At 39.0% G+C, this 27,598-nt stretch overlaps 1 pseudogene across 1 annotated transcript; it reads right to left on the reverse strand.

The window, feature by feature from the left end:
- Positions 1–1,978: 1,978 nt before the first annotated feature.
- On the reverse strand, positions 1,979–4,559 carry LOC308509862 (small ribosomal subunit protein uS17-like; annotated as a pseudogene). The gene is made up of 2 exons: positions 4,524–4,559; positions 1,979–2,965 (listed from the first exon to the last, which is right to left on the reverse strand). The product of its transcript is annotated as a small ribosomal subunit protein uS17-like (transcript).
- Positions 4,560–27,598: the final 23,039 nt, after the last annotated feature.

Raw genomic sequence — 27,598 nt, forward strand, 5'->3', positions numbered from 1 at the left:
AAGGGGACGTTTTATGAGTTGAATGCAAATGTGCACTAACAACATTATTATTTGCTTCCTGATGCAATGTACCATGTTTCCCCGAAAATAAGACCTAGCCGGACCATCAGCTCTAATGCGTCTTTTGGAGCAAAAATTTATATAAGACCTGGTATTATATTATATTATATTATATTATATTATATTATATTATATTATACCCTGTCTTATATTAAAATAAGACGGGGTCTCAGATTAATTTTTGCTCCAAAAGATGCATTAGAGCTGATGGTCCGGTTTGCTCTTATTTTGGGGGAAACACAGTAATATGAAGTACACAAAATCTCCTATGAAATACTCTTTCCAAACAACCTAAGTTTAATTATCCTTTATATGTAATGTTTACTTCACAGAAATTTCAGAGAATCGAGAAACAAGCTAAATTTCACCAAAAAGAAACAATCATACAAATCCAGACTGTGGGACATTCTATCAAACAACTGCTCCAGTATCTAAACTGAGAGACTTAATATTAGAGACTTAAATATTATTCTCAAAAACAGAGGACGGGGATGGGGAGAATGTTTTAGATTTTGAAAAAGACTTAAGAGACATAACAGCCACATGTAGTGTGTTCTTTTATGTGGGAACCTAGTTTGGAAAAAAAGAAAAGCCATAAAAGATATTGGGGCTCACTAGTCAAAGTGAAGCCTGAACTTTGCATTCGATAACATTAAAGAATCACATAGGAAAAAGCAATTGTTGGATCTAGGTGATGGGTGTTCATTGTACCGGTCATTCTATTTTTCTGTGTGTTTGAACATTTTATCATAAAAATTTTTAAAGGAAAGTAAAATACCAATCTGACAAGAAGGGAAAGGACATTCTAACTCTTTAAATTAAAGAGGTAAGAATCAGTATGGTGGGTTCAGCGACCTACAAGGAACTAGACTCTGTGGACTAGCAAATCCAGCTGGGTACAGCAGACAGTGTGAGAAAGGAAAAGGCAGGCAGGATCTAAGCGTTGCTCTGGAACTTGGATTTTCTACTGCAGGCAACAAGTGCCCCTGGAGGCTTTTATTTTGTTATTATCTATCTATCATCTATCTATCTATCATCTATCTATCTATCATCTATCTATCTATCATCTATCTATCTATCTATCATCTATCTATCTATCTATCTATCTTTCTGGAGGTTTTTATTTTTAAGTAACAATTTTATCGATGTATGATTCATATACCATAATGTTTATTGCTTTAAAGTATACTGTTCAGCGGTTTGGGGTATGTTCAAAGAGTAGAGCATGCACCACCACCACCTACTTCCAGAACACATTTACCACCCCAGTTGGAAACCCTGTACCCATTAGCAGTCACTCTCCACTCTCCTCACCCTCCCCTAATCCCTGGCAACCACTAATTTGCTTTCTGTCTTTATGGATTTGCCTATTCTGGACATTTCACATAAATGTAATAATAGAATATGTGGCCTTGCATATCTGACTTCTTTCACTTAGCATGTTCCCATGTTCATTCGTGTTGTGGCATGTATCAGAAGAAGAAGGCATGGCATGACATCCAGGGGCCACACAGGAGGAGGGTCCAAGGGATCAGCTCACCCAAGCGTGTGGCATACTGAGAGGGTGTGTGGATGCAAGGTCAAGTGCCTTTATTGGAGGTCTGGGTGGAACACACACAAAAGGCATAAGGGGATTTCATTGGTGCATTTGAATGTGACTAGGTCATAGTCAGGGGAGGGCAAGGATCAGAATTTGTGACAGGGACGAGCCTTATTACACTGGTGTACTTGGTCACCTGGGCAGGTTGCTCACAGACTGTGTGCAGGGATGTTGAGGTATCAGGAAAATATAAAATTCAAAACATTTTACAATACATTATTGTTGAGTTATAAGTGTTCTTTATGGATTCTAGATACTCATAAATCTCTTATCAAATATATGATTTGCAAATATTTTTCTCCCATTCCATGGCTTGTCTTTTCACATTTTTAATGGTGTCCTTTGAAGCAAAAATGTTTTTAATTTTCATGAAATCCAATTTATTTTATTTTTTTCTTTTATCACTCATGCTTTTGGTGTCATATCTGAGAAATTATTGCCTAATCCAAGGTCACAAAGATTTGCTCTTTTTCTAAGAATGTTGTACTTTTAGCTCTTACATTTAGATTTCTGATTCACTTTGAGTTAATTTTTGTATATTGTGTGAGGTAGCGGCCCAATTTTATTCTTTAGCATAAGGCTATCCAGTTGTCCCAGGACCATTTGTTAAAAAGACTATTCTTTCTCGATTGAATGTTCTTGGCACTCCTGTTGAAAATCAATTAACCATAAATGTATGGGTTTATTTCTGGATTCTCAATTCTATTTCATTGATCTATATGTTTATTCTCATGACAGTACCATATAATCTTTTTTGTTGTTGATTTTTTGAGAAAATAACCTCACTTTGTTCAGTGGAATGAGCAGGTATCCAGTCTCAGAACTTCTGGAATTGCTTCTTGGTGCCTGCAGCCTTGGTGACCTCGAGCACATGGAAGCGCACAGTCTTGCTCAGGGGCCGGCACTCACCCACTGTGACAATGTCACCAATCTGGACATCTCTGAAGCAGGGGTACAGGTGCCCAGACATGTTCATGTGACGCTGCTCAAAGCGGTTGTGCTTTGGGATGTAGTGGAGGTGGTCTGGGCGGATGATAGTGGCCCTCTGCATCTTCACCTTGGTCACCACGCCAGATAGGATGCGCCCTCGGATGGAGACATTACCAGTAAAGGGGCATTTCTTGTCAATGTAGGTGCCCTCAATGGTCCCCTTGGGTGTCTTAAAGCCCAAACCAATGTTGTCGCAGTACCGCGGAGCTTCTCTTTGCCAGTTTCTCTGAGCAGGACCCTCTTCTTAGTTTGAAAGATGGTCGGCTGCCTTTGGTAGGCACGCTGGGTCTGAATGTCCGCCAAGTTCGCCGGCGCCTAAAAACAAACAAACACGCAGCACCATATCATCTTGATTATTGTAAATTTGTAGTAAGTTCAGAGACTGGGAATTGTGAGTATTCCAACTTTGTTTTTCATTTTCAAGATTATTTTGGGTACTCTAGGCTTCTTGTGTTTCCATGTGAATTTTAGGTTCAGCTAATCAATTTTTGCCAAAAAAAAAAAAAAGCCAACTGGGATTTTGATAGATTTTATATTGTATCTGTAGATTAATTTGAAAAGTATGGACATTTCACAATTATAAATCTTCCAATCATGAGTTGTTTTTTGATTTATTTAGGTCTTGTTTAGTGATTATTTGGGTCTATTCCTTTTAATGATATTTTGTAGTTTTCAGAGTATCATTTAAGTGAAATTGTGTCCTTAATTTCATATTCAGATTGTTCATTATTAGTGTATGGAAAAACAATTGATTTTTGTATATTGATCCTGTAATCTTATTGAACTTACTTATTAGTTCTAAAAGTGTTTTAATGCATTTCTTGTATTTTCTACACATGAGATCACCTCATTTGTGAATAGCGATTGTTTTAGTTCGTCCTTTGCCAACTGGATGAATTTTATGTCATTTTCTTGTCTAATTTCTCTGGCTAGAAACTCTCATAAAATCTTAAGTAGAAGTGGAACGAGTGGACATGCTTGTCTTATTTGTGATTTTAGAGAAAAAGTATTCATTTTTTTCACCAATAAGTGTAATGTTAGCCATGGGTTTTTCATAGATAGTCCTTATTATATTGAGGAAGTTTCCTTCTATTCCTATTTGTTAAATGTTTTTTATCATGAAAGGATGTTGAATTTTGTCAAATGCTTTTTCTTCATATATTGAGATAACCATGTGGTTTTTTTCTTCATTCTATTAGTGCAGTATATTACATTGATTTTCATGTTGAACCACACTTACATTTCTGAAATAAATTTCATTTGGTTATAATGTATAATCCTTTTAATATAATATTGGATTCAGTTTGATAGCATTTTGTTGAGGATTTTTGTATTATATTTATAAGGAGTATTGGTATGTTGGTGTTTTTTTCTTGCTGAAGGCTTTGTCTATCTTGATATCAGGGTAATACTGACCTCAAAGAATGAATTGGGAAGTATCCTTTCCTCTTCTATTTTTTGAAAGAGTTTGTGAAGAGCTGGTGTTAATTATTCTTTAAATGTTTTACCCATGGCAGGATTCACTCATAAAGCCATCTAAACTTTTCTTTGTGGGGTCTTTCTTTTCCTTTTTTTTTTCCTTCTGTTTTATTGAAAAATAATTGACATACATCACTATGTAAGTTTAAGGCATACAGCATGATGGTTTGATTCTGAAATGAATCTCACAGTAAGTTCAGCTAACTTCATTATCTCATGTAATTACAATATAAAGAAAGAAAGAAGAGAAAAAAATCTCTCCTTATAATGAGAGCTCTTAGGATTAACTCTCTTAACAACTTTCCTATATATCATACACCAGTGTTAACCATAGTCATCATGTTGTGTATTATATCCCTACTAACTTATTTATATTATAACTGGAAATTTGTACCTTTTGATCATCTTCCTCAAGTTCTTCTGCCCCCATTCTCCGCCTCCAGTAACCACATGTCTGATATCTTCATCTATGAGTTTTATTTTTCCAATTTTTTGTTTTTTGTTTTTTTACATTCCACATGTAAATGTGAGATCATACAGTATTTGTCTTTCTGTCTTACTTATCTCACTTAGCAGAATGCCTTCAAGTTCCATCCATGTTGTCTTTGGTGAGTTTTTTGATGAGTAATTCAATCTCTTTACTTATAGATCTATTCTGCTTTTCTATTTCCCTTGAGTTGGTGTCACTAGTTTGTGCCGGTTTTATCTAGGTTGTCTAATTTGTTGACATACAATTGTTCATATATTTTCTCATAATCTAGTAGTGATGTTCCTTCTTTCATTCCTGATTTTACTAAGGAGTTTTCTCTCTCTCTGTCTCCGTCTCTCTCTCTCTGTCTCTCTCTCTGTCTCTCTCTGTCTCCATCTCTCTGTCTCTCTGTCTCTCTCTCCTCTCTCTCTCTCTCTCTCTCTCTCTCTCTCTCTCTCTCTCTCTCTCTCTCTCCCTCTCCCTCTCTCCTTTCCTCTCTCTTTTCTTTTCTTTTCTTTTCTTTTCTTTTCTTTTCTTTTCTTTTCTTTTCTTTTCTTTCCTTTCCTTTCCTTTCCTTTCCTTTCCTTTCCTTTCCTTTTTCTTTTCTTTTCCTTCTTCTTCTTTCCCTCCCTCCCTCCCTCCCTCCCTCCCTCCCTCCCTCCCTCTTTTCTTTCTCTCTCTCTCTCTCTCGCTCTCTCTCTCTCTCTCTCTCTCTCTCTCTCTCTTTCTTTCTTTCTTTCTTTCTTTCTTTCACCAGTCTAGCTAAAGCTTTGTGAATATGGTTGATCTTTTTTTTTTTTAATTAATTTTATTGGGGTGACAATTGTTAGTAAATTTACATAGATTTCAGGTGTACAATTCTGTATTACATCGTCTATAAATCCCATTGTGTGTTCACCACCCAGAGTCAGTTCTCCTTCCATCACCATATATTTGATCCCCTTTACCCTCATCACCCACCCCCCACCCCCTTACCCTCTGGTAACCACTAAATTATTGTCTGTGTCTATGAGTTTTTGTTTCTCATTTGTTTGTCTTGTTCTTTTTGGTTTATATACCACATATCAGTGAAATCATAGGGTTCTCTGCTTTTTCTGTCTGACTTATTTCACTTAGCATTATTCTCTCGAGATCCATCCATGTTGTCACAAATGCTCCTATATCATCTTTCCTTAACGCCGAATAGTATTCCATTGTGTATATGTACCACAACTTCTTTATCCATTCATCTATCGAAGGACATTTTGGTTGTTTCCATGTCTTGGCCACCGTAAACAAAGCTGCAATGAACATTGGAGTACACGCTATGGAAGGCAGTGTGGAGGTTCCTCAAGAAATTAGGAATAGAATTACCATATGACCCAGCAATCGCTCTCCTGGGTATCTACCCCAAAAATATAAAAGCATTTCTCTATGGTTGATCTTTTTAAAGACTTAACATTTGGTTTCATTGATTTTCTTTACTGTTTTTATATTTTCTATTTTTTCTTTTTCTGCTCTAGTCTATCATGTCCTTCCTTCTGCTTATTTTGGGTTTAGTTTGCTCTTCTTTTTATAGTTTCTTGAGATGTAGTGTTAGGTTATTGACTTGAGACCTATCTTCTTTTTATAGGCTCATTCAAATTCTGAGCTGTAGCTAAGCAGGGGAGGAGTGATGTCAACAGGTGTGTAAAAAGTGCATACTTGCCCTACATCCAGTTTAGTAGTTGTTCAGTCACAGAGACTACTGGTGGCAATTCAAGACAATATTTTTAATCTAGAATGAGCCTCAGTGATTATTTCATCCTTCCACTCCACTTTCCAGGAACCTGAGGTTCAGAGGGATTAAGTGACCTTCCCCAAGGTCACACAGTCAAAGGCAGAGTTAGTACTAGTACCTGGGCACATCAGTCTAAGCTTTGCAATGGGAATGACTGGACCATGTCTATTGTCTCTTGACAACCATGGTTGCCTTCTTATAAGGAAACCTCTTGGTGTCGGTCATGGAGAATAAATGCTTCAAAGTAATCACATAAGAATATTTTGCCAATATGTTAAAGAGGTACAGACCCAGAGTTCTACTTGGAAAACAAATGGGTCTTTCTACCCTAAAGACCTTTAATCAGGATCTTGTAGAATATTAGAATTGAAATTCCAAGATATGGGACTTAAGGATGGGACTGTTAGGCAGGAAGTCTTGTGTCTAATGAGATCTGTGTTAAAAGGACTACTTATATATCTTCTTCTGAGAGTCAGAATTGGTTCTGGAGTCTCAGACAGGGTGGAACTCCAAGATAGAGCATAAGTTGATACTGTCATCCAGGTTAAAGGCTACGGAGGCAGGAGTTATGCAGGTCAAGTCAGTAAGAGAACTGAGAAGGTTAATAAAGTTCTTTTTTCTGACAGAATGCAGGGAAGCAAAATGGAGAGGCCAAGAGAGGAGACTAGAAGCAAGGGCTTTGAGATGTGTGGGAGAAGCTACTGAGTGGGAGTTGTGGGGTGGGGACACAGGTGGTGGCATCAAACCAGATGGAGCTAAAGTGCTATGAAAATGACCTTGCCCTCCAGAAGCCAAAAGGAGACTTAATGAAATAATTTGGCTTTGGTGGGAGTGACGTGGGCCAGCTAGAAGCTGGTTCAGGGTAAGGACTGTGAGCATTCACCATGGAATGCTCAGTGCCTGTCCCGGCATGAGGACTGGCCATTTTTATTCCTATGTACTCCCCTAAAAGCCTGCTGGTCGAGCAGCATTCCAGTCTGGAAGAAGCACTATCACAGAGACCCTGTCTCCCCATGCCTACTCCTCATAAGTAGCAACTACTTTCCCTACATATCAATATGCAACCCAAAGAAAAACAGATCTGAATCTTAGCTCTCTCTCCCCTAGCTTAGGGAAAGGATTTTGGGGTGCAAGGAGGAGAAGTGGAAAGAAAAGACCCCCCCCAAAGGAGCTGCAGACACTAATTCTAGGGTCGAAGTGAGTCGTGAGGAACTGTACTGGATGAAGTGGGTCTCTAGAAACGCCCTCCTGTTTCCATACAACAGTTTCTTTGGAGATCATGACTCACATGTCAATGTCTCAGGTCCTGCTCTGCAGTGTGTGTGTGGGGGGGCACCGAAAGGTTGTTCACATGGCGCATCTTGAGCAAAAGGTCCTGAGTCAAAAGGGGTTCTGAGTCACAGTAGAGGAGTCTTGAAGGCAGCGACATTGAACTTTCCTCAATCATAATTTTGCCTGAATTCAGCTTCCCCCCCACAGGTTTGGCCCCAGGTGACACTAACAAACCCCAACTCTCTCCTTTGAGGAATGGAAACACATTTCAGTGTTTTAATTGAAGCTTAGTTTGCTTTTGCGTCAAGGAGGAGGATGAGTTCTCTAATGGCTCATGCTCCAATGTGCTTGTCAGAGTTGGCTGATAGTAATATTGTTTTCAAGAAAATATGCCTGCTTCAATTCTTATTCTACCTATACTGAAATAGTGGTTATGAACACATTTAGAGTAACTGCTAAGATATCAGCAGGGAATCATTTAATATGTTTGTCTGTAAGTATCTACCATGAATACTTTGGGGCACTGAGGGAAAATAGTACCTTCAATTTTGATTAAGACAAGAAGGGAGGTGGGGATGGGGTAATCAAGAAGATGGCCATTCGTGGCCTGGAGAGAAAGGGGACCATCCCTATAATAAGATTGTAAAAAGAGAGTAAGAGTTGTCTTGTATAGGGAAGATGTTGAAGAACATCTTCATTGGTTGATGTGAGCTTTTGTCTATTACCTTTTGTTTGTTATTGCATGCGACATGTTAGATAGCTTAGGGTAAAAATAATTCTGTGCTGTGATTAGGAATTGAGTAAATTCCCCCTTTGGTCTCATTCTTCCATGTAGGGGACATATGAGATGATGTTGCTTTCTGGGTTTCATTCTCCCAAGTAGGGAAGATATGAGAGGATGTTGCTTTCTGTCTGTTTTTCCCACATCAGCAGATGAAGTGATGAAGTAGCTAAGTTATATCAGAATGATGTGACAGGCACGTTGCCAGGCTTTGGAAGGCCTTGGGATGATGGTGCCAAGCAGGAAGAGTAGATATTGCTTGTCCGGATGAACTAGCCCTTCAGCTGGATAAGCAATATTCTTATCATTAACTGCTAAACCCTCCCGGAACTGGCTATTCCCTGAGAGGGGAGGCAGGCACACAAAACTTGGCTCTGCGGTGCATCTAAAGAGATATATAAGACAGACCTCAGGTAGCATGAGGATTGATTGATTGCTGTTTCAAGAGATTGCTATTCAGAAGATTTGCTGCTTCAGAACTGCTTTTCAGGATTGGATTGTTTCAGAGTAAGAGATCAGAACTTGCCTCGATGGACAGTAGAGGCTTCTTTTGTTCATAAATTGTCATCATTCTAGTGTGTTTGGGAACTTATATGCAGCTTGCAGTATCAGAAGACGCCCTAACTTCTAACAACAACAACAGCAATAGCAACAGCAACGGCATCAGCAGCAACATTCTTGGGAACTAACATGCAGCACAGGGAGACGGCTGAGTTTCTCTCAGCTGCAGACCTGGCAAGGTTTTGATTCCTGACTGTTCCAGTGTTGTTGCTCCTATGGTTTGGTGAGCTTTTGGCATCTACTGTAATAGTTGCTATCCTATGGAGTTTATTACTGCTTTTGGATACTCCTTATTGATGTTATTTGTGTATTTAGCCATGTAATTTTTGATCAATAGTAAACATATGTTGGGATCTCTTAAACTTATATGTACATATACCCCTTCGACATGACATTGTTATCAATGTATATAGTTTACTCTTAACCACATTTACTTTCTGTCATTAGCATATTCTATTAATTGCCTTTGTCTTTTGCTGTTGCATATTGCTAAATAAATTTATTAGATATTGCTAAATAAATAAATATTAGCCCCTCTCTAGCGTGTCCCTCCTCCTTCTTTCCCCTCATTCGTCATTACATCGTGTTACTGAGGGTTTCTTTTCCCCCCAAAGAGAATATTTACATTTATGATATTTCTGCCTCAAGATGAATTTGATTTCTGGATAATTGAGTCAGATTACAAATCAAATCTATTTAATGTAAACAGAAACCCAGTTAGGCTTCAACCTTTCCACCTGAGTGACTCTGCTAATTAAATTCTAGATTTATCAGCCTCTCTCTCTCTCTCTCTCTCTCTCTCTCTTTCTCTCTCTGTCTCTCTCTCTCAGCAGACTGCCTGTGGTCAACCTCAGCACTTTCCAAGATGGAAACCAGCCCAGTGGACATCCCACAACATCAGGTAACCCTAGATGCTCCAGTGTACGGGCTCAACACCTCGCAGGCCACAGTTCACTCTCCTAACTTGATCTGCATTGTGGCCAAGCAACAACACACAGTGAGAAAGTTTTCAACCAATAATAGACTCCATATCATCGTTTAGAATGTGAATTAATTCTTGTAATAACCTTTCCAATGTACAAAGCATCTTGCATATTATCTCATTGGTCCTTATGTTAAACTGACCCTCCGAGTTAGATAAAAGGGGTATTACTATTGCTGACATTGAGAGACATTAAAGGGGACTGTTTTAGATCACAAAGCTAGTTAGGGGTAATGCTACAAATATAGAGATGATCGTCTTCTCATTTGAGATGTCATGATTTGGGTTTTTGGTGTTTTTTTTAACTACATCACTTAAAAGATTGAATAATGCTAACTAATCTTAAATCTTAAGATAATCTGATTTTGTAGCTAATAATGTGAACATAAATAATGGATGAAGAGTGTCTGAAAGGCTGCTGGAGTCTTCTTGAGTTTTACAGCATTCTGTTAATTCTATCTCAGGGTACACAACATGTACATGGGAAGCAAAGTATCTCCTCTAGAAAAGGAATGTGTTTGTTTCCAGAACTCTGCTTTGAACTCTGAGCATTCCAGTACTCCGCTTTGAAACTTATTTCCTACATCATTTCAACATAAAATTTTAAGCCAGATTTGCTTAGTCATCCCCTAACTTAGTCATCGTCTAACTCTTTTTGTTTTTGTTTTTTTTTTTTGCATAATCATCCCCTAACTCTTCCTGGCTTTCCTGGTCCGTAACACTGCATTATTCTCCTTCTAGCCTCAAACTGTACTTTGAGAGCCTTACATTTGCCTTTACACAGAAGTAATATCCCTCTCTTCTGAACATCCATGGCTTTCTGTCTACAGCCATCTTGTTGCATTCTCACTTTTTATCTATTACTTATACATACATATATCTCATCTTCCTTGATTTTGGGGGACGTTAGGCCATATTTAGGCCAGGAACAGGAAAGTTCTTATCTTGAAAGCGATCTTGTCTTGCTTTGTACCTTGTACCTGCTGGCTTTGTGTTTGCCTTAGGCCTGGAGAAGCCGCCTGGAATGTAGAAACCATCTTATCCTTTCTTGTGTTGTTCTTTGTTTGTGTCCTAGGGGCTTGTGATCAATGGGCCTGGGTGGGTCTGGGCGGTCTAGAAGGAGACCTAGGGACCAGGGTGTGGAGCCAAAGGGCATGGCCATACCCCGAAACCCTTGGTTGCTAGAGACAATGCAATGAAAAGCCCCTGAAGCATTGAAAGGGGAACTAGCTCGTTTACCCCTCCTATAAAACTCCATAGCCTTTTTTGGTCGGGGAGGTTATGGTCTTTTCTAGCCTGACCTCCTGCAGCTAAAACATGCCAAATAAATTCTAATAGACCAATTTTGGTCTCCTGCAACTCATTCCTCCAGCCCTGCCTAACAATTTGGTGGTCCGTATGGGGAACTGCCTTCATCTACCCTTCAGCTGACGACTTAAGCAAATCTTTCCTCTTTCACCCTTCGACTCAGTCAGAATTGCTGTCTGATACAAGACGTAGCGCTAGGCCTGATTGTGTCCTGGGGCCAGGCCCCTCGGTCATCCATCAGCAGGGACGCCTACCCCGGTCTGTACTCTTCCCCTCCGCCAGACCTGAGGAAACCGACAACAGGCCGGCCTGCCATTTTCCTTTGTCCTCTGGGTGATTAAGAGGGTCTAGACTTTATCTCCTTTTGCCCCCTATTCCCTTCCTTCTTTACTATGGGCTCCGGCTCCTCCTTTTACCACAGGGACTCCTCTTTGGAGATCCTTTTGGACTGCATGAAGAGAGGACTTTACCCTGTTTTAGAGGCTTAATGCTTTATTTCCTTTTCAACTGCGGCCTGGCCATAATATAAGCTTGATAAGGCGAATCCTGGCTGCCTATCGGAACTCTTGACCTTGATGTTCTCCAAGATTTAGACAACCTCCTTCACTGGCAGGGTAAATGGAGCAAGGTCCCCTGCCTCCTGTCTTTCTTTGAGCTGTGATGGGGCTTGTCCCATTTCCCACCTAAGGATGAATCACGCCTCTTAGGTTTAGCTTCCGCCTCTTCTACGTCTTTCTTCCCTTTTAACCCACGTCACACAGGCTTGATCTAGTTGCTGCCTTTCCAACCCCCAGGGGGCCATTCAACTTCCCCCATCCTTCCTGGCCCATCAGGCCTGCGGCCACATCCCTGGCCAAGGTTGGCAAATTGATTTCACTCATATACTGTGCATTCACCAACACCGCTATCTCCTCACCTTCCTGGATACTTTCTCCGGATGGCCAGGAGCCTTCTCTGCCACGTCTGAAAAGTTCTCCACAGTCGTGCCTGCCCTTCTCCACCACATTATTCCCCATTTTGGCCTCCCTTCAACCATCGAAAGTGACGACGGTCCTACTTTTATTTCCCAAATCACCCAACAAGTGGCCACTTCTCTTGGTATTCAATGGTGACTGCACATCCCCTATTGTCACCAATCTTCTGGAAAGGTAGGAAGGGCTCACCTTACCCTCAAAACTCAATTCACTAAGCTGTCCTTAGAACTCCATCAGGACTGGATTTCCCTCCTCCCTATTGCTCTTTCCCACCTCCGTGCTGCACCCCCCTCCCCCGCTCCAACTTTCCTCAGTCCCTTTGAACTCATGTATGTTTGCCCTTTCCTCCTTGGCAACATACCCCTTTCTTTTCACCTCTCTTTGGTGATTATCTCCCTACCCTTTCTCTCACACAGCACCTTCTCCACTACCATGCTGATACCTTCCTCCCCAAACCTCAGGCTGGAATTGAAATTCCAGCAACTCCTCTAGAACCGGGAGATTGGGTCCTCTTGAAGGCTCTCCCAGAGCAAGTCCGGCCCCTCTATCCCAAATGGAAAGGACCCTATCAGGTCATCCTAACGACCCCCACAGCAGCCAAATTTTTAGGGATACCTTTTTGGAATCACCTACCTAGGCTTAAAAGGGCCCCGGAGCCAGTAACCCCAGACATAGATCAACAAAAACAACAGAAGCTGGGCCAACCATAATGATCCCAACCAGACACCCCATCAGACATTAATACCTGCACTCGAAGGGGGACACGAAAGTGACAGACAATACATAAGCAACAGACAGACCACATGAGTAATAAAACCTCACAGGCACGTGCTGTGCTGGACAAGTTTCTGGGAACTGGCCTTTGACAGGGTCTTTATGGACTATACACAAACTGAGCTATAATCCCCAAAGCCTTTATCCAGCCTGTCGAAATGAACTTTATACAGAAAACCATTGCCGAAGTTATCGGCAGGCAAATTGCTCTCACCACACTCTTACAAGAGCACCGTTACAGCCCCCTCACCCAAAACTCTAATTAAGAATGCTGATTGATGCCCCCGCTCAGCAGGAAGCAGTTGCAGAAGACTGACCACCACCCCTTTTCCTAAGAATAGTTACCAACCCAGAAGGGGAATTTGTTAGGCCATATTTAGGCCAGGAACAGGAAAGTTCTTATATTAAAAGCCATCGTGTCTTGCTTTGTACCTTGTACCTGCCGGCTTGTGTTTGTCTTCGGCCTGGAGAAGCCACCTAGAATGTAGAAACCATCTTATCCTGTCTTGCTTTGTACTTTGTCTCCTAGGGGCTAGTGATCAGCCGGCCTGGGTGGTCCCGACAGAAGCCTGAGGGCCAGGGTCTGGAGCTGGAGGGCTTGGTCATGCCCGAAACCCTTGGTTGCTAGAGACAATGCAATGAGAACCCCCAGAAGCATTGAAAGGGGAACAAGCTCATTTACCCCCTCCTATAAAACTTCATACCCCTTTTTGCTCGGGGAGGTTATGGTCTTTTCTAGCCTGACCTCCTGCAGCTCAAACACACCAACTCATTCCTCCAACCGTGCCTAACAGGAGATAGGTTTAAATCTAAAATCACTAGATTGGTTTTGCATTGCTCATAGCAAGTACCAAGCACCATGCCTTGTGCACAGTTCTTGTGGTCACTGCTTAATGGCCTCCAAATACGTTTATGTCATAATCCGCAGAACCTGTGAATATTAACTTATATGGCAAGAGAGACTTTGTAATTAAGAGTCATTAGATTAGATTATCCTGTATTATCTTGCTGGATCTGGTATAATCACAACACTCCTTATCAGAGGAAGACAGGAGGAGTCAGAGCCAGAGGAGAAAATGATGGGATGAAGGAGGCAGAGATTAAATGGATGTGGTTTGAAGATGGAGGAAGAGGCCACAAGCCAAGGAATGCAGGGTGGCCACTGGAAATTGAAAAAGGCAAGGAAACAGATTCTCCCATCCAAACCTCCAGAAGGAGCCTGCCATTCTGACATCTTGACTTTAGTCCAGCAAAACTGACTTTGAAATTCTGACCTCCAGAACTAAAAGAATAAATCTGTGTTGTTTTAAGCCACTGCGTTTGTGGCAATTTGTTGCAGCAACAACAGGAAAGTGATACAGCATTTGAAGAAAAGTTTGTTGAATGAAAAGAATAAATGACTATGAGTAAGTGAGTAAATGAATGAATGAATTCAAGAAGTTCTGAAAGGAATCCTGGCTTTGTCCTTTTTCTCGCTCCTAATGTCTAAATACAGTGGGAGACATTACCACGGCTAAAGCCATTCCTTAATGTTCCCAAATATTTCTCTGGGGATTCAATTAAAATGCAGAGGTTTTAGCTGGGGTTCTAGCAAGGTGGTGAACTAACCTCCCCACACGCACTATCTGCCATTGTAAAGAGGGCAACACTTGAGAGAATATAAGGGAAGAGGGGACTCGGAAGGGATGGAGGATTTGAAGGAACTGAGGAACAGGGTCCCTCTAAGGCAGGAGGGGGCAGGTCTTGGTTAGACAGAGGGCTGACCTATGTAATATTCCGAGGGCCCAGCATTGACCTGGGAAGGGGACCATGGGCAGGGTAGAGAAGGACAATGGTCATCAAAATTGTACCTCACCTGCCCAAGAATCTTTCCTTGCACTGGCAGGATTTTTGCAGACTCTCTTATTTCTTTCTAAAGACAAATTCTCATCATTTTCAGGAACAAAAGTTGAGGATAAAAGCATTTTTGTTCAATGTATATCTTACTTTCCAGTGACTGACATGCCCTCTTTTAACTTTAATTAGAAACCAAACTGAATAAAATACTTGACTTTGACATACTGTAGTGATTTAAAAGAACCTTTCAGTTCCAGTACCAAAAACATGAAACAGTAATTCAAAAGGCTATTAGCATGGCCCTCCCACAACCTCTAGGGCACATGAAAGGCTAAATTAATCAAAATGGTAATTGTGCCACAAATCAATTATTATTTAAGGTTATTCCTACTAAACTTGACCATAAAACTTCACATCTCCTAACGACAATCTAACTGTGGTCTTTTGCAAAAATAAGCCATTCCTTATAAGACACACACACATACACACACACACACACACACACACACACACACACATCTTGTTATGGGCTATTAGCCGAGACGCGATCATCTCCCTCATTGTCTCAAATAGCAGATATCATTCATACAGAGCCAGAGCATAATTTGAATGAAATTGAATGAGATTTTTCTTAGCTTCAAATGAATTGGAGTGAGAGATAATAATGCTTTCTATTTTTTCCTATCCAACAAGATCATCTCTTAGCTCCAAAAAAAAATAAAAAATAGAGAAAGAAGTCTTCCTAGTGTTTCAGATTTAAATACATTATATTTGATTCAGTTTCTAAATTTTAACTACTTCTGATTCTTTTAACTGTTTAGAAAGGCATATCAAGATTTTTCAGATCTCCCAGATCTACAAGTCCATAAGTGTCAGCAAAGAACATTGCCTGGCCTTCTCAGAAAGATCTCCAAGTTTCCAGGTCTCCATGTTGGAGCTGCATCTCCCTATCAAACTAAAAAATTAAAAAATAAAGATTTCAATCAAATAAAATTAATAAAATGTCTCCTGAGAAAGAAAGAAGGACAGACGATATTTGGGTACAAGTTCCAAGTAAACCTTTACATACAGATACAATGCTACACTAGCCTGCTAGACTGGAATCATCTTTTACTATTATGATCTACTTTTACCAGCACTGAAAAAAAGAAAAGAAAAGAAGAAGTGCTTTGAGAAAGAACAAACAAGAACATTCTAAATTAAGTTGCATAAATCTTTTTTAACTTTCTATTTGAGGGTCTACGTATATGCGTTTTTCATTGTCTCTTGTATTATCTATGAAGGTGCAGCCAATTGTTTTATATTCCATGCTTATTCAGATGCAGTATGGTTAAAAATTGCAACTCCTATCTTCTTAATTCAGTAATGTTTGATTCTATGCCCCTTGGATTTCCTCATCGCACAGATTTTGCTCAGTTCCACAATTCCTGTTTCATTCTTGCTCATAAATCCATAAATATTGGCTTATTCTCATTGGGAAAGCTACCCAGACTTTATCTGTACTAATAAATTATAGATTGTCTGCTCATAGTCTGGTATTTCTTTAAACTGCTGATTTGTCTAACAACAAAAAATGACATCGCAGATACTTATGAAGCAAATAAAATGATTACAGGTTCATGAGGACAGAGGAATGACAATATGCTTAGAACAATCTATTTTACCAGAAGTTCTAGAATTCTTTATTTTAAATAATAGTAATATTTTATTAGGTAGAAGGTTTTAGCTCTGACTAAGCCCATAGGAAAAAAAGTGATCATCTCTTGAATGCTTATACAAGAGACCTCTGACCACATGTTTTAGTCAAAGCGTATGTTGGCAGCCATCTGCACAGTAGCACCAAATATGAATTTCAAGGGGAAGAAAGAAAGCCACATTTGGAAGATAACTCATCTACAGACTTTAAATATTTCAGAGCAGATTGTGTCTCTGTAGATTCTGAGTAAGTTGTAAAACACAGAAGTTCTGTCAATAAGTAGTTTTGAGACTTTGACCTCTAGTTTTCTGAGTTTCTGTGTCTGTCATTTTACCTTTTTAAGTCTCATTTTTTTCATAAAATTGAATTAATAATCTCAGCTACCAAGTGCTGGTATTATGGGGAAAAAGATGCAATATACATGAAATTACTTGGAATTACCTAACACATGACTTTCATTCATTCGACAAATATTGACTGAGCACGTGTTTCATTCTTGGTACTGTGTTAGATACTGGGAATATCGCTGTGGCCATTATAGGCTTATTCTCTGCTCTCATAGCTATAACATGAAATACTGCTGCTAACATTATTCGGGCTTCTACTTTAACATCCACTATGACCACTACTACTATAAAATTAGTAGATGTTTAAAAGAAATTGTTATTATTTGTCTAACCATCAACATCCTTTCCATTGAGACGTCATCATTATTAAAAAATATTAATTATTCTTACAGAATTTTATATTATACTAATACGATTCTATTGTTATAATAATTTTAAGTTAATTTCCAAAACATCAGTTGGTGATTTTGTAGTGATGCAATCACCCTCAATCCCATTAGTTTGCTTGAATTTTTACATTTAATTTGATTAGTATTGCACATCTCAGCCCTACATCTTGTAAGATTCAAGAGCAACAAGAACCATATACATGAAAAAAATAGAACAATATTGAAGGAAATCAGATATCAGACCTGTACAAATGTATTTAGCTTTTATTTTTAATTTTCTTTTATAAAAAACTATTTCATAAGGGAAACAGTGAAGAACAGGGAATTAGAATTTATTTAAGCATCTACCATGTCTACATTTTACATAGGTCATCTCATTTAGATACACTGCTCCTCCATATGGGGTTACTATACCCACTTTGCAGGTGGAAGAGGAGAGGTTCTGAGAGACTTAAGTGACTTTTCATACTCAGTTCAATTGGGTTCTAAAGCCAATGCTCTTCCAAACGTACCCAACACTTTTGTTCTACCACAGTTTGTTTAGCACAATACAATATTCTTTAATTTGATTCAATTACAATGTGATTGAACAACAGGGAATTGACGTCAGTTTAACACATACGTCATGTTGGAAAACAGGCGACTTTTCCAGTTCGATAATGTTCTGACAAGATCAGGAGCCAGTTTTCTTAAAATTAAATCAAAGTCTTAGCAATATTGAAGACCGTAAGGAAAAAGCTCAAGTCATGTAGAAATGCCTTCTATAAGTGGCTGCTATAGTGGCTTGAAGAATGGTGATGTTTTTCAATATGTCAGTTGTTCTGAGCCATTAGCTACATCAGAATCACTGGGAAAATTTGTTCAAACACAGATTTCTGGGATTCCCCTCTTTCGCCAGACCATCACCAGGGCTTTGTGACTCAATGGGTCTAGAGGATAGCCTAAGAATTTGCATTTTTAACAAATGTCTGCATGATGTTGAAATGTCTGAGGACCACACTTTGAGAACCAGGGCACATGTTAAGATACCTGGGGAAGTTGCAAATGCAGATAAAGAATTTTGCAAAGACTTGTTTTCCTATGTCCACACCTACTGACTGATGAAGAAGGCTACCTCCAGATTATATGTCTTATGTTGATCAAACTCGTCTCTATAAGAAGCAAATGTCTTTAAGGAACTACATCTTGACGGAGGAAGTATGAGCCCCAGCATATAAGGCCACTATGATGTCTGAACTGTGAATCTAGACACAAATGCCAGTGGAGTTTTAACTGTGCTACTATTTTAATGAGCTGCTATTATTTTTGTACTTCTCTGATTACAAAGTTCTATAGGTTTTGAGTGGTCTGCTTTATCCCTATTTTTTCCATAAGTCCCATAGCTTTTAGCATGTAATTTTGCACAACATAAGGCTTTTCAGAAACACAAATATAGCATTAGAGCAGAATATAGCTTAATTAGATAATTAATAAAATAATTAAATTAATAATGATGATTAATAAGACTAAAAATAGCCTTAAACTGTAGCTTTACTAAAGCTATATAAAGAAATTCTTATCAAATCTAGTGATAATGACCCAAAAGTAGAATATAGATGTGGGGACAGTCCCAGAAAGCAGTTTCCAGGCTCTCGGCCTCACAGGGAAAGGTGCTGGCTTGGTTATTAGATGGTCATCAGCTGTAATCAGCTGGCCATCCACTATGGCTGGTTGGCCATCAGCTGTTACCGGTTAGCCATTAGCCACTAATATAACTGCCATGGCTATGCTAGGGGGTTGGTTGGTTGGCAGAGAAGCAGACGGCAGATTGCGGATCGTGTGGCTCCTGCTTCTTGTATCTCCAACTGAGTCACCATTGAGAATATAGTCGTATGAACCCCCTACCCATGCCCCAATTGGTGTTCCTTTTTGGCCTCACCATATCCTGTGTTCTTGTGTGGGGAGAGGGACCAGAGACCCTGCATGACAATAGAGAAGAACCCACAAAGGTAGGAGGAGTTGATTAAATAGAAGTTGTGTGGGCCTAATAAATATTCCTTGCCAAAGAGTGTTAAACATCCTCCCTGAATTTGTCAAACCATCATCACCAGCAGCTGAGCTAGACAAGCCCTCAGTGCTAAAGTTTTGAGGATTGACCTCCCTCCCTCCTTCTTTCCTCTTCCTTTCTCTCTCTCTCCCTACGCCTCCCTCCCTCCCTCCCTCCCTCCCTTCCTCCCTCTCCCCTTTTCCCTCCCTCTCACCCTCCTTCCCTCCCTCCCTCCCTCTCTCTCTGTCTCTCTCTGGTTTTTATTAAAAAGCTGGCAGTCCTGTGCTTGTGGAAAGGTTATCATAGGTTTGGAGAAAAGAAGTAGATGGAGTTCTGACTTCATTAAAATGCTCACTTTAAGTAACTATTCTGGTTCCTGTGGTGATGATGGGTAACAGTTTATTAGTTGGAAGTAAGCTGGGTGACATCTATCTGATTAATAGTTTACCTTGAGAAACCCAAGGTTATGAGATAGTTACAAATGCGGTAAGTTCTCCAACTGCTATAGTATTAATCAAACCTCCCCTGAGGGTAGGCATTTTTTAAGCAACTGGAATACAAGACAATCTACTAAACCTGTATAGTATGTAATTAGAAACTGCTTCAGAAATTTGTATCTTGACATGCTTTGGAGTCTCAATTAGAAACATTAGTGACCATGGCATATAGCAGAAGAATCACCTGGAAGGTTGAATCCCCCACCTCCCATCCCTCCACCTCTCACTGTAACCCTCAAAGTTTCTGATGGAGCAGGCCTGGATTGAGGTCCTAACATCTGCATTTCTTAAAACGTGCCAAGCTGCTGGTTCTGATTACACTTTGAGAACCATGTTTACATAGAAAAGAGACTGGAGATGGGGCGGTAAGAGCCTCCACCAGGAGTTGTGGGATCTGGAATTCCTTCTAATTAGCTATCAAAGACCAAGGTCAAATACCATATGATCTCACTTATATGTGGAATCTAAAGAAAAGAATAAATGAATGAACTAATCAGAAACAGTCTCAGAGACATAGAGGAAAACCTGAGGGTCGGTAGATATGGGGGGTGGGGGGGATAATGGGTAAGGTGAGGGGATTAGAAAGCACAGTCGGTAACCACAAGATGGCCACGGGGATAGGAAAGTCAATTTGGGGAATGTAATCCATTATGTTATAAAGATTCTGTAGGGTATCCAACGGATACTTGTCTCATTAGGGAGACCACCTCAGGGATGATATAGATGCCCAATCACTGCACTGTACACCTGAAGCTGAAGCTGAACAATAATGAATGCCAACTATAAATATATATATATAATTTACAAGAAGCGGAGTACAGCATTAGGAATAGAGACAGTGGAAGTGTAATGGCTGTGTGCGATGTCAGAGGGGTAGTGGGAAGGGGCGGTGGGGGGTTATCACTGTGAAGGACATAAATGTCTAACTAGCACATTATTTTGTACACCTGAAACTTAAAAACAAAGGAAAAAGACCAAGGTCAGGCCACTTGGGTTTTGCAGAGTTGTTTTCACAGCTTCTGACAAGTTTGTGTTTGCACCTTGTGTGAAATTACTGGCAAATGGAAACTTCTAACGGTGCTGGTAAATGGTACTTTATCAATTCTTTCTGAAACTCCTGCATAATAGTGAATGTTTTCCCATGGAATGCTTGAAGAACAAGAAAAAAAAACTTAAGTTGTCATTATCCATCAATTATTTTCTAATCAACAAACATTCAACTTCAGAATCAATAGACTCTGGCCTGAGAGAGAGCTCTGATTATCCTGTCCGGGCAAACCTGTGGGCCATGCTCCATCATGCAGACTCTCCTGGACCCTCAGATGCTTACACAATTTGTCTGTGACCTTTGCATCTGACTTAGCCTGAGCTGCTGTGATTTAAGACTACTTGGCCTAGGCATTTTAAGAGACTAGGAAGGCTTATTGATTATTTTCTTTTAGATAATGCCACATATCTAAAAGACACTTTGCAATAAATTTTGGAAAATCTAATTTGCCAGAGGAAAGGAAAGCAGCCCCATTGTATCTTGTGTTTCTGGCAAAGAAGAGAAAAGCAGCAGGTTAGGGTTGAATCTAGAAACCAGTATTTATTGTATTGTTATGTTAATTGATTAATTAGTCTCTATCTGAACTATCCCACTTTTAAATTGTCAGTCAAGTCCTCTGTCTTGTCATGTTAGGATAGTATGGGGGTAGGGCCAGTATCTCAGTTGAGATATTTGAGCTCTTTGAAAGTTGTAATATATTTTTAAATACATATATTACTATATTAATTATGTTAATATGTTATAATAATTATATAATTATATGATATAATAATTATATAATACAATTGTATAATAATATATAACATTATATAATTACATGATTAAATTATATAATTTATACAATAATGTGTTGATTATATTAATTATACATTAATATATATTAAAATTCCCATATTTATGTAATTTTAAAATAAATTTTAAATTTGTGTAAAATTTGTAAATATGTACATTTTAATACATAAGTTAAAATATATGTTTTATTGTGGTAAAATATCTATAACATAATATTTACCATTTTAACCACGTTTAAGTGTACAGTTCAGAAGCATGAAGTATAACCAGGGTTGCTGTGCAGTCATTACCACCGTCCATCTCCAGAATTTTTCATCATCTTAAACTGAAATTCTCCACCCATTAAACAACAGTTCCCCATTTCCTCCTCCCCACAGCCTTTCTGTCTCTGTGAATTTGACTTCTCTAAGTAAGTCATATGAGTGGAAATCATACAATATTTGACTTTTTGTGACTGACTTATTTCACCTAGTAGAATGTCCTCACGGTTCATCTATGTTGTGGTGAGACAGCATAGGGACTTGGGCCCAGCAGAAGGAATGCCAGATGGCCAAGAGGAACACTGGATAAGCTGACCACAAGAATGCCACCAACCATCAACCCCTGCACAAAAATGCATAAAAAGCTGATTATTATCTCACTCCTAACCACTTACTTCCATACAAATGTCGAAACTACTATTCCACATGAGCAGTTGATCACGGTTTGACCACAGGGTGACCTTCCTGGGGTAGCGATAATGAGTAATCCGCCATCTTGCCCCCACAGCACAGGCATGAACATAGTTACCAGGCAATATAGCCGATGAAGGAATCCCACCTTTTCCAAAATGCTTCCTATTTTCAAAAAGCCTGCTCTTTCACACAACACTGCTTTTTCCTAGCTTATAAAAGCAGCCAAGCAGAGCCAGCTCCCAAGTCAGTTTGGAGGCCCTTCCTTTCTTCTGTGCTGCCTCCTTTGTACTGGAGCATAAGATTAATAAAATCTGTCTGGAAATTTTTCTGTGGTTTCCTCTCGATTTATGTCTTGGGGAACCCAAGAACCTGAAGGCCAGTAACAGTAGCATGTGTCAGAATTTCCTTCCTTTTTAAGGATGAATAACATTTTAGTGCACTCATATGTGTAGGCCACATTTTGTTTATCCATTTACCCATCAGCAGACAGTTAGATAGTTTCCACTTTTTGGCAATTGTGTATAATGCTGTTATAAATATTGTTGTACAAATATCTGTTCAAATCTTTTGAAAGTTGTTTTATTCAGGGATTTTTAAGCATTGGTTCATGATTCAGGAACATAAAAACAATAATTTAGAAGTAATTATCAGGCTTCTTTTCTATAAACAGCATGTAATATTACTTATTAACAAATCTTCACTGAGTATTCTACCCTTGCCTCAGACTATAATCCCAGACCAATAAATGGTTTTACCTGGGACATATAAACACATATTTCCTTATGTGGAACAATCTGAGCATTTTTGTAGAAAACCAGTTTGGGTACCGTTTTATCTTTTTTATTTTCAGCTGATCATGGACCAAGAGAAGAATGGTGACCAGCTTCTTTATGGATACTGATAGAAAAATATCTGATTGTGTGTACTCAGCCATTTCTGTGCTAACTTCTCAATTTCTTTTTTGGGCATCATTTTTCTGGAAAAGGCAAGCAGTAATTTTTGTTTAATATCTGTGACAAAACCAAAATCTTCTGATTGGAGGAAAAAGCTAATAAGTTTGCCAATTGACAAGGAAGATTTTTTTTTTCCTTGTAGTTGTGACTACAATTCTAATCCACTGTAAAATTTCTCTCTATTTATGCAAAATGATTTTATCTCATACTTGGAAAAGAATAAATATTACATAATGAGGTGCATTTAGAAGATGACATGAGCAAAGTATAACAAACTGAGACACATTTATGAGGTCTATCAAACCACAAACTGAGCATACCTTTCTCTTAAAGTATCTTTGTACTACAAAAAGAAACCATTAAGGCTAATATGAAGAATATAGATTTTTCAATAAAGTAGAACTAATTATCTCTCAATTTTAAATAACATATTCTGTGTAAGATGAAAATTGCTTATAACAATAATACAATAAAATTCCCTGTCACATAACAGTCTCAATATAATTTACAATTTTAATGATTTCTTTAAGCATTATAAAAGTTGATTTCTGAGTATTATGGATGACATTGCCTTTAATTCTTGTATAAATCAGGAATAAGAAATAATATTAACTTCCATTTGAATAGTACTTTACGTATTTTTATAAATAGCTCTATTGAGTTATAAATCACATATGCAATTTACTCAAAGCATGCAATTCATTTTTAGTATATTCACAGATATATGCAGCCATCACTACAGTCAATTTTAGAACATTTTGATCACCTCAATTAGAAACTTTGTACCCTTTGTTTATCACTTCCCCCTAACCCGCTCAGTCCTAATCACCACTAATCTGCTTTGTGTCTCTATAGAGTTCCCTATTCTGGACTGTCATATGAATGGCATTATATAATATGTGGCCTTTTGTTCCTGGCTTCTTTCATGTACTATAATGTTTTCAAGTTTCAGCCATGTTGTAGCATGTATCAATGTGATTCATTTTTATGACCAAATAATATTCCATTGTATAGGTATATCACATTTTGTTTATTCATTTGTCTGTTTAACATTTGGGTTGCTTCCAGCTTTGGGATATTATAAATAATACTGGTAAAAGCATCTGTATACAAATTTTTGTATGGGCTTATGCTTCCATTTCTCTTGGAGATACCTAGGAATAGAATTGCTGGGTCATGTGTTAATTCTATGTTTAATTAGTGGAACAGCCAGACTGTTTTCCAAATGGCTGCACCATTTTATGTTCCTACCAACAGTGTACGAGGGTTCTGATCTCCTCACTTCTCACCAAACTTATTATTAGCTAACTTTGATTTCAGTCATCCTAGTCAGTGTAAAGAGGTATCTCATTACGGTTTTGATTTGCATTTCCCTCATGACTAATGATGCCAAGCATCTTTTCATGCGCTTTTTGGCTATTTGTATGTTTTTCTTGGAGAAGTGTGTATTCCGATCCTTTGTACATTTTTTTTAAGTTGGGATATTTATCCTTTTATTATTGAGCTGTAAGAGTTTTTTATATATTCTACATAGAAGTTCCTTATCAGATACATGGCAAATATTTTTCACACTCTGAAAATCTTTCACTTTCTTGATGATGTCTTTTGAAGCACAAAAATTTTTAATTTTAATGAAACCTAATTTATGTTTTCTTTTGTTGTTTATGCTTTTGGTGTTATATCTAAGATTGCCAAATCCAAGGTCATGAAGATTTACCCTTATGTTTTCCTCTATGAATTTTATAGTTTTAGGTTTTACCTTTAGGTCCCTGATCCATTTTGAGTTCATTTTTGTATGTGGTATGAGGTAAAGGTACAATTCCATTCTTTTGCATGTGGCTATTCCTTTGTCCAGCAGTAAGAACTGATAAGGATGGTTTGTCATAGGAGTATCAGTACCATTTCCAGAAGAAAGGGAGCCTTCAGGGGATGGCACAACTGTGTTACAGGCAAAACATAATGAATTAGCAATCTGAGGGCTGGGACAGTGAGGTTCTGAACATTGTGCACCCAAGGCAACAGTAATATCACCATGAAACAGATGTGACTGAGAAAGGTGTTTCTTCAATATTCAAGAGGAAGAATTAAAAAGACAGTGAGGGGACAAGGAAATTACTCAAGAAAAGATAATCAACCTTCTGCAGAAATTACTGAATTGCAAAGACATGATGAGGCAGCACTAGACTTGATTGAGCAAATGCTACACTGCAGAATGGCAGAGCCACTGAAGAAGCATCACATGGTAAGCTAAAGCAGTTCTATGCCCAAACTAGGAAAGCCCCAGTTCTACTCACCGGGATTTGCACCTCATTCAAATTCGGGAGAAAGCATTTGAGTAGAAAAATTCTCTGACCCTGGGGGTAAAGATCTAATGTTAGTATACCCATGCCAAGAAGCTGGCCCAAGAGAAAATAAAGAAAAAAGAAACAGAAGGCCTAAAGTGAACACAGTGACAAATCTGTGAAAAAGAAGAGCTGAGGATTCCAAGGCAAGATAGGTCCAAGGAAAGTTAAGCATAGAATTCACATTCTTGGAAAAGGAAATGATGACAGTAATGAGCTCATGGAAAGAGAAAGAATAAGAAGTTGTCAGAGTTACCACAGCACCATCAGTCCCTGCTGGAAAAGATAAAACTGGTGATACAACAAAAACAGGTAGGAGAGTGTTGCCAGAGCAGGAGCACTGCTTGGCACTCCACCAGGAGTAGCTACATTCTAACTTAACACGAGGGGGAGGCTAGACATGTGGCTATGCCACACAAAGACCACTGATTTTTAGAGGAGTTGCCTAGGGATTGCTGACCAAATACAAAAGGTGCTCTGACGCTGCAGCAGCAAATTTCAAACAAAGAACAGCTGGTTCAACAGTCAAGTCAAGAAAAAGAAGCTTTAAAAAGGCCCCAGCAAGAAGGTCTAGGGGATCAAGTAACATGAGGAATGTTGCAATGGAAACCTCGAAGAGAGAAGCTGCCCAAAGCAAGTGAGATGCAGCACATGACAAAACAAGTTCTGCAAGTAATGAAGCCGCAACACCAAGGCCACGAGGCGGCCATGCTAAGGGTGATGCGAGGGCAGCGGGCATGCCTGCAGGAGGCATCCTGATGGTGTTGGGTTCCCAGGGCTCAAAAGGGCCACTCCTGAGAGTCCTATGGCAAGAGGAGAAATACCAAGCTAAGGCTTTTGTGAGAGTCTTGAGGAAGAAGCAGAAATCACAGGAAAGGCTCTTCTGTAGCCGTGAAGCTTCTGCAACATCAAGAAAAACAAGCATCTGATTCAAGAGTTTGTTAGTCAGAGGGAACATTCCCCAAACACAGGAAGATGCCACAAGATCAACAGAAAGTGGGTCTCAAGTACCTGACTGATTCACAGGAATATGATCGGAAGGAGATGGAGCAGAAATAATGGAGGGATAACAAGATGGACGCCTACAAGGAAGGAGCAGGTGATAAGGAAAGTCACGCTGAGGTACCTTAGCAGACTAAAAGCTGTTCCAGGTCAGCATGGTGAAGAGTTGGTGGAAAAAATTCCAGAAGCATGTCATAAGGCAGACCGTAACATGGCCAACAAAAAAGCCAAAATTATAAAAAGAAACAAAAATGAGAGGCCCCAAATTATTTTGTAGCTATTCCAATAGCCAATGATCAGGTAAGAGTATTTTGAAGGCTTCGTGAATTTTCTTTTAGGAAAAGGTAGGAATGGATGTGAATTTTTCAATGCTGCCAAGTCATCAATATGCAATATGCTTTTTTTTAAAGCTTCTAACATCCAGATATCCAGATTTTTTATTAAATTTCTTTTAATTTGTACCATTAGCTATTTCATTCTCTTTTCTTCTCTTTCTGCCTTCTTCTCTCACCTTCTTTTCTCCCCTTTCTCAGGACGTTATCTGTGGTTTGTGATTAAAAAGTAATTACTTTACAGCCCCAACCAAACATGGAAGAGGAAGCAAAAAAATAACAGTTTAATTTTAAATTTTAAATCTTACTTGTGGGACACTTCAATATTTATCTCTTCCCATTGACCACCAGCTAAACATGTAGTAGAGGCACACAGTTGATGAAAAACTAAACTGGACTTGAAAGAAAAGTTGCTATTACTTGAAATCTATGTAGTCCTACATTATATTTGTGTTAGGAACTGTGAAATGTCTGAGAAATTCCCCTACTTGCAAGCTAAAAGTTTCATGGCTGCTTAGAAGACATGAGACCCCAGGTCAAAAATGGATTGTTTTTACTGGCAAAATAGCAGTAACCTGCAGTAACCAGCATTTTTGTGTTGGTTCCCAAGTCCCTATTTCCACAGAGAAGAGGGCAACATGGCACCTGCACATGC

Source organism: Rhinolophus hipposideros (genome assembly GCF_964194185.1).
Source record: "Rhinolophus hipposideros genome assembly, chromosome: 17".
Taxonomy (NCBI): Eukaryota; Metazoa; Chordata; class Mammalia; order Chiroptera; family Rhinolophidae; genus Rhinolophus; species Rhinolophus hipposideros.